Raw genomic sequence first — 7,261 nt, 5'->3', positions numbered from 1 at the left:
AGAGTTGCAAAGAAAAAGCCATATCTAAGACTGGCCAATAAAAAGAAAAGATTAAGATGGGCAACAGAACACAGACACTGGACAGAGGAACTCTGCCTTGAAGGCCAGCATCCTGGAGTCGCCTCTTCACTGTTGACGTTGAGACTGGTGTTTGCGGGTACTGTTTAATGAAGCTGCCAGTTGAGGACTTGTGAGGCATCTGTTTCTCAAACTAGACACTCTAATGTAGTTGTCCTCTTGCTCAGTTGTGCACCGGGGCCTCCCACTCCTCTTTCTATTCTTGTTAGAGCTAGTTTATGCTGTTCTCTGAAGGGAGTAGTACACAGCGTTGAATGAGATCTTCAGGTTCTTGGCAATTTCTCGCATGGAATAACCTTCATTTCTCAGAACAAGAATAGACTGATGAGTTTCAGAAGAAAGTTCTTTGTTTCTGGCCATTTTGAGCCTGTAATCGAACCCACAAATGCTGATGCTCCAGATACTCAACTAGTCTAAAGAAGGCCCGTTTTATTGCTTCTTTAATCAGAACAACAGTTTTCAGCTGTGCTAACATAATTGCAAAAGAGTTTTCTAATGATCAATTAGCCTTTTAAAATGATAAACTTGGATTAGCTAACACAACGTGCCATTGGAACACAGGAGTGATGGTTGCTGATAATGGGCCTCTGTACGCCCATGTAGATATTCCATAAAAAATCTTCAGTTTCCAGCTACAATAGTAATTTACAACATTAGCACATTACCCCCCCCCCCCCCCCCCGCGACCCTTGGCAGCGACCTGAGGGAGAAATAAAGAAAACATCCCCCAACCTCGCTCTCTCCCGCTTCCTTCTGTGCATTTATAATGAGTATGATTTATAGATCCTCCCACAGCCAGGGTCACTACTGTAAACACTCAGAGATATTAAAATGGAGGCCCTGCCACCGCCCACTTTCAAATCTAGACTGCTGGGAGAGGAGGATGAGATGCCAAAATAACAGCACTGTATAGTTACCATCATCCAAACAAGAACGGTAAATACAAGCACTAACCATGCCCTGATGGTTGGCGATTCCTTGGTGATAGTATATCTGAACCTCTATTCCTAACCGAACCACATCAATTGTTGAGGCCACTCCTGCTCTCTCCGCTAATGTTTCATATGTATTTATGTTCTTTGTGCTAAATGGTAAATGTGGATCAGGGTTGGAGAGAGGGTAAGTGGTGGTGAGGTGCAGTGATACTGACAGTGGCATCTGACCAAGTGCTCCATATAGGATGACATCACACTTTTAGGGCGTGTTTGAGAGAGTGGGGGAGGAGAGAGATGAGGGCAGTTGTCAGCGAGGCATGACCTCAGAATATCAATGAGAGAGGACAGCACTAAGTCGCAGGCACTCACCCGTCTCTCCCAGTCCCAATCCCCGCCCTCTCCTTCTCTCCCTCCCTCCCTCCCTCCTCCTTCTCCCCCTCCCGATCTATAACTCCTCTCCTCGCTGGCTTTTATCAACAGGCCTGACACCTGTCCTTTTCTCTTCCCTCTCTCCTGTTCTCCCTCTCTCAGAATCTGCCTCTGATGGTGTAACCAGTTCTCTTTCTCTCACACATACTCACCGCCCCTGATATGGCTGGTAGATGGTGTATTCACAGTGGCTTCAAAAAGTATTCATACCCCTTGACTTATTTCAAAATGTTTTTCTGTTACAGCCTGAATTTAAAATGAATTTAATTATTATTATTTTTTTTTAAACAAAATACCACATAATGACAAAGTGAAAACATGTTTTTAGAAAATGTTGCTAATTCATTGAAAATGTAATACAGAAATATCTAATTTACATAAGTATTCACACCCCTTTGCTATGACACTCCAAATTGAGCTCAGGTGCATCCAATTTCCTTTGATCATCCTTGAAATGTCACTACAACTTGATTGGATTCCACCTGTGGCCAATTCAATTGTTTGGACATGTTTTAGAAAAAAACACACCTGCCTATATAAGGTCCAATAGTTGACAGTTCATGTCAGAGCAGAAACTATAACATGAAGTCCAAGGAACTTTCCATAGATCTCTGAGATAGAATTGCGATGAAGCATATATCTGGGGAAGGATATAAAACCATTTCTATTGGTGAATGTTTCCAAGAGCACAGTGGTCTCTATCAATGGGAAATTTAAAAAATATGGAACCACCCAGACTCTGCCTAGAGCTGGCCGTCCGACAAACTTGCGCAACCGGGCAAAAAGGACCTTGGTCAGGGAGGTGACCAAGAACCCATTGACCACTCTGACAGAACTACAGAGTTCTTTGGCTGAGATAGGAAAGCCTGCCAGAAGGACAACAGTCTCTACAGGATCTCACCAATCTGGGCTTTATGGGAGAGTGGCCAGACGGAAGCCACTCCTGAGAAAAAGGCACATGACAGCACACCTGGAGTTTGCAAAAAGGCACGTGAAAGACTCTAAGAGCATAAGGAAAAAGATTATGTGGTCTGATGAGACAAAAATGTTACTTTTTGTCATGATTGCAAATTGCTATATCTGGAGAAAACCAGGCACAGCTCATCACCCATCTAACACTATTCCTACCATGAAGCAGCGTGGTAGCAGCATCATGCTATTGGGATGCTTTTCAGTGGCAGGGACTGGGAGACTGGTAAGGACAGAGGGAACAATGAATGGAAACAAATACAGGTAAATTATTGATGAAAACCTGCTTCAGAGTGCAAGCAACCTTGGACTTGGGGGTGAAGATTCACTTTCCAACAGGACAATGACCCCAAGCATACAACCAAATCAATGTTGGAATGGCTTCAGAACAAGAAAGTGAAAGTCCTTGAGTGACCCAGCCAAAGCCCAGACTTGAATCCCATTGGAAATCTGTGGAAAGACCTGAAGATTGCTGTTCACCGCCGCTCCCCATCTAACTTAACAGAGCTTGAGAAAATCTGCGAGGAAGAATGTGAGAAATACCCAAATCCAGATGTGCAAAGCTGATGCAGATATACCCAAGACAACTCAAAGCTGTAATTGCCACCAAAGGTGCTTCTACAAAGTATTGTCTCAGGGGTGTGAATACTTATGTAAATGAGACATTTTAGTATTTCATTTATAATAAATTTGATCAGAATTCTAAAAACATGTTGTACATGTTTGAAGCAAGCTTCCAGAAAATTGGAACGGAAATGGCGCCACACCAAACTGGAAGTCTTCCGACTAGCTTGGAAAGACAGTACCGTGCAGTACCGAAGAGCCCTCACTGCTGCTCGATCATCCTACTTTTCCAACTTAATTAAGGAAAATAAGAACAATCCAAAAAAAAAATTGATACTGTTGCAAAGTTAACTAAAAAGCAGCATTCCCCAAGAGAGGATGGCTTTCACTTCAGCAGTAATAAATTCATGAACTTCTTTGAGGAAAAAATCATGATCATTAGAAAGCAAATTACGGACTCCTCTTTAAATCTGCATATTCCTCCAGGGCTTAGCTGTCCTGGATCTGCACAGCTCTGCCAGGGCCTGGGATCGGGAGAGACACTTAAGTGTTTTAGTACTATATCTCTTGACACAATGATGAAAATAATCATGGCCTCTAAACCTTCAAGCTGCATACTGGATCCAATTCCTACTAAACTACTGAAAGAGCTGCTTCCTGTGCTTGGCCCTCCTATGTTGAACATAATAAACGGCTCTCTATCCACCGGATGTGTACCAAACTCACTAAAAGTGGCAGTAATAAAGCCTCTCTTGAAAAAGCCAAACCTTGACCCGGAAAATATAAAAAACTATCGGCCTATATCGAATCTTCCATTCCTCTCAAAATTTTTAGAAAAAGCTGTTGCGCAGCAACTCACTGCCTTCCTGAAGACAAACAATGTATACGAAATGCTTCAGTCTGGTTTTAGACCCCATCATAGCACTGAGACTGCACTTGTGAAGGTGGTAAATTACCTTTTAATGGCGTCAGACCGAGGCTCTGCATCTGTCCTCGTGCTACTAGACCTTAGTGCTGCCTTTGACACAATCGATCACCACATTCTTTTGGAGAGACTGGAAACCCAAATTGGTCTACACGGACAAGTTCTGGCCTGGTTTAGATCTTACCTGTCGGAAAGATATCAGTTTGTCTCTGTGAATGGTTTGTCCTCTGACAAATCAACTGTACATTTCGGTGTTCCACAAGGTTCCGTTTTAGGACCACTATTGTTTTCACTATATATTTTACCTCTTGGGGATGTTATTCGAAAACATAATGTTAACTTTCACTGCTATGCGGATGACACACAGCTGTACATTTCAATGAAACATGGTGAAGCCCCAAAATTGCCCTCGCTAGAAGCCTGTGTTTCAGACATAAGGAAGTGGATGGCTGCAAACTTTCTACTTTTAAACTCGGACAAAACAGAGATGCTTGTTCTAGGTCCCAAGAAACAAAGAGATCTTCTGTTAAATCTGACAATTAATCTTGATGGTTGTAAAGTCGTCTCAAATAAAACTGTGAAGGACCTCGGCGTTACTCTTGACCCTGATCTCTCTTTTGACGAACATATCAAGACTCTTTCAAGGACAGCTTTTTTCCATCTACGTAACATTGCAAAAATCAGAAGTTTTCTGTCCAAAAATGATGCAGAAAAATTAATCCATGCATTTGTTACTTCTAGGTTAGACTACTGCAATGCTCTACTTTCCGGCTACCCGGATAAAGCACTAAATAAACTTCAGTTAGTGCTAAATACGGCTGCTAGAATCCTGACTAGAACCAAGAAATTTGATCATATTACTCCAGTGCTAGCTTCCCTACACTGGCTTCCTGTTAAGGCAAGGGCTGATTTCAAGGTTTTACTGTTAACCTATAAAGCGTTACATGGGCTTGCTCCTACCTATCTTTCCGAGTTGGTCCTGCCGTACATACCTATACGTACGCTACGGTCACAAGACGCAGGCCTCCTAATTGTCCCTAGAATTTCTAAGCAAACAGCGGGAGGCAGGGCTTTCTCCTATAGATCTCCATTTTTATGGAACGGTCTGCCTACCCATGTGAGAGACGCAGACTCGGTCTCAACCTTTAAGTCTTTACTGAAGACTTATCTCTTCAGTAGGTCATATGATTGAGTGTAGTCTGGCCCAGGAGTGTGAAGGTGAACGGAAAGGCTCTGGAGCAACGAACCGCCCTTGCTGTCTCTGCCTGGCCGGTTCCCCTCTCTCCACTGGGATTCTCTGCCTCTAACCCTATTACAGGGGCTGAGTCACTGGCTTACTGGTGCTCTTTCATGCCGTCCCTGGGAGGGGTGCGTCACTTGAGTGGGTTGAGTTACTGACGTGATCTTCCTGTCTGGGTTGGCGCCCCCCCTTGGTTTGTGCTGTGGTGGAGATCTTTGTGGGCTATACTCGGCCTTGTCTCAGGATTGTAAGTTGGTGGTTGAAGATATCCCTCTAGTGGTGTGGGGGCTGTGCTTTGGCAAAGTGGGTGGGGTTATATCCTTCCTGTTTGGCCCTGTCCGGGGGTTTCTTCTGATGGGGCCACAGTGTCTCCTGACCCCTCCTGTCTCAGCCTCCAGTATTTATGCTGCAGTAGTTTATGTGTCGGGGGGCTAGGGTCATTTGGTTATACCTGGAGTACTTCTCCTATCTTATCCAGTGTCCTGTGTGAATTTAAGTATGCTCTCTCTAATTCTCTCGTTCTCTCTTTCTTTCTTCTCTCTCGGAGAACCTGAGCCCTAGGACCATACGTCACGGCAAACCGGGCATGATGACTCCTTGCTGTCCCCAGTCCGCCTGGCCTTGCTGCTATTCCAGTTTCAGCTGTTCTGCCTGCGGTTATGGAACCCCTACCTGTCCCAGACCTGCTGTTTTCAACTCTTAATGATCGGCTATGAAAAGCCAACTGATATTTATTCCTGATTATTATTTGACCATGCTTGTCATTTATGAACATTTTGAAAATCTTGGCTCTCTCTAATTCTCTCCTTCTCTCTTTCTTTCTCTCTCTCGGAGGACCTGAGCCCTAGGACCATACGTCACGGCAAACCGGGCATGATGACACCTTGCTGTCCCCAGTCCGCCTGGCCTTGCTGCTATTCCAGTTTCAGCTGTTCTGCCTGCGGTTATGGAACCCCTACCTGTCCCAGACCTGCTATTTTCAACTCTTAATGATCGGCTATGAAAAGCCAACTGAAAATTATTCATGATTATTATTTGACCATGCTTGTCACTTATGAATATTTTGAACATCTTGGCATAGTCCTGTTATAATCTCCACCCGGCACAGCCAGAAGAGGACTGGCCACCCCTCATAGCCTGGTTCCTCTCTAGGTTTCTTCCTAGGTTTTGGCCTTTCTAGGGAGTTTTTCCTAGCCACCGTGCTTCTACACCTGCATTGCTTGCTGTTTGGGGTTTTAGGCTGGGTTTCTGTACAGCACTTCGAGATATTAGCTGATGTACGAAGGGCTATATAAAATAAACTTGATTTGTGGTCCCGTGTGGCTCAGTTGGTAGAGCATGGCGCTTGCAACGCCAGGGTTGTGGGTTCATTCCCCACGGGGGGACCAGGATGAATATGTATGAACTTTCCAATTTGTAAGTCGCTCTGGATAAGAGCGTCTGCTAAATGACTTAAATGTTAAATGTGATTTGATTTGTACAGAGAAGTAACCAAACACTTTGAAATTTGACGTTTGGAACAACTTCAAAATTTGAAGTTTGAGAAACATGGATGAATGTCTAATTGTGACATGAGACTGTGGAATCTTGTGGGTATTGTGTGTAGATTGTTGAGAAAAAATGTATAGTTCATTAATTTTGAATTCAGGCTGTAACACAACAAATTGTGAAATAAGTCAAGGGGTATGAATACTTTCTGAAGGCACTGTATATTTATTTACCTTCTTTTCTCTTTCTCTTTATCACTTGTTTCCTAACTGGTCCAGATGCCTCACACTGTTATCCATCTCCCTGATTTATGTTGCTCTCTCATGAGCTCTATACCATCTCTTACTCATGCCTCCACCCCTCTCTTACTCATGCCTCCACCCCTCCCTCCCTCTCACCATTCACACACTCTCTCTCTGTCTCTCTCTACCGCCCTGTTTTCCTCATCTTTCATTATCTATACTTTCCCCCGCCTCACCCTCTCACCCCCCTCCCTCCCTCCCAGGCGGTCTAACTCCAGACCCAGGGGAGGGCTCTTTGAGGGTCTACAGACTTAATTACTGTAATGGGGTTTCTGACACTTCCGACTGGGGATGGAGGGAGGTTATTGGTTATATATAAGAGCCTCTGTCA

This window comes from Salvelinus alpinus, chromosome 22 (genome assembly GCF_045679555.1).
Source record: "Salvelinus alpinus chromosome 22, SLU_Salpinus.1, whole genome shotgun sequence".
Classification (NCBI taxonomy): domain Eukaryota; kingdom Metazoa; phylum Chordata; class Actinopteri; order Salmoniformes; family Salmonidae; genus Salvelinus; species Salvelinus alpinus.
Note: the sequence above shows the minus strand (reverse complement) of the source record.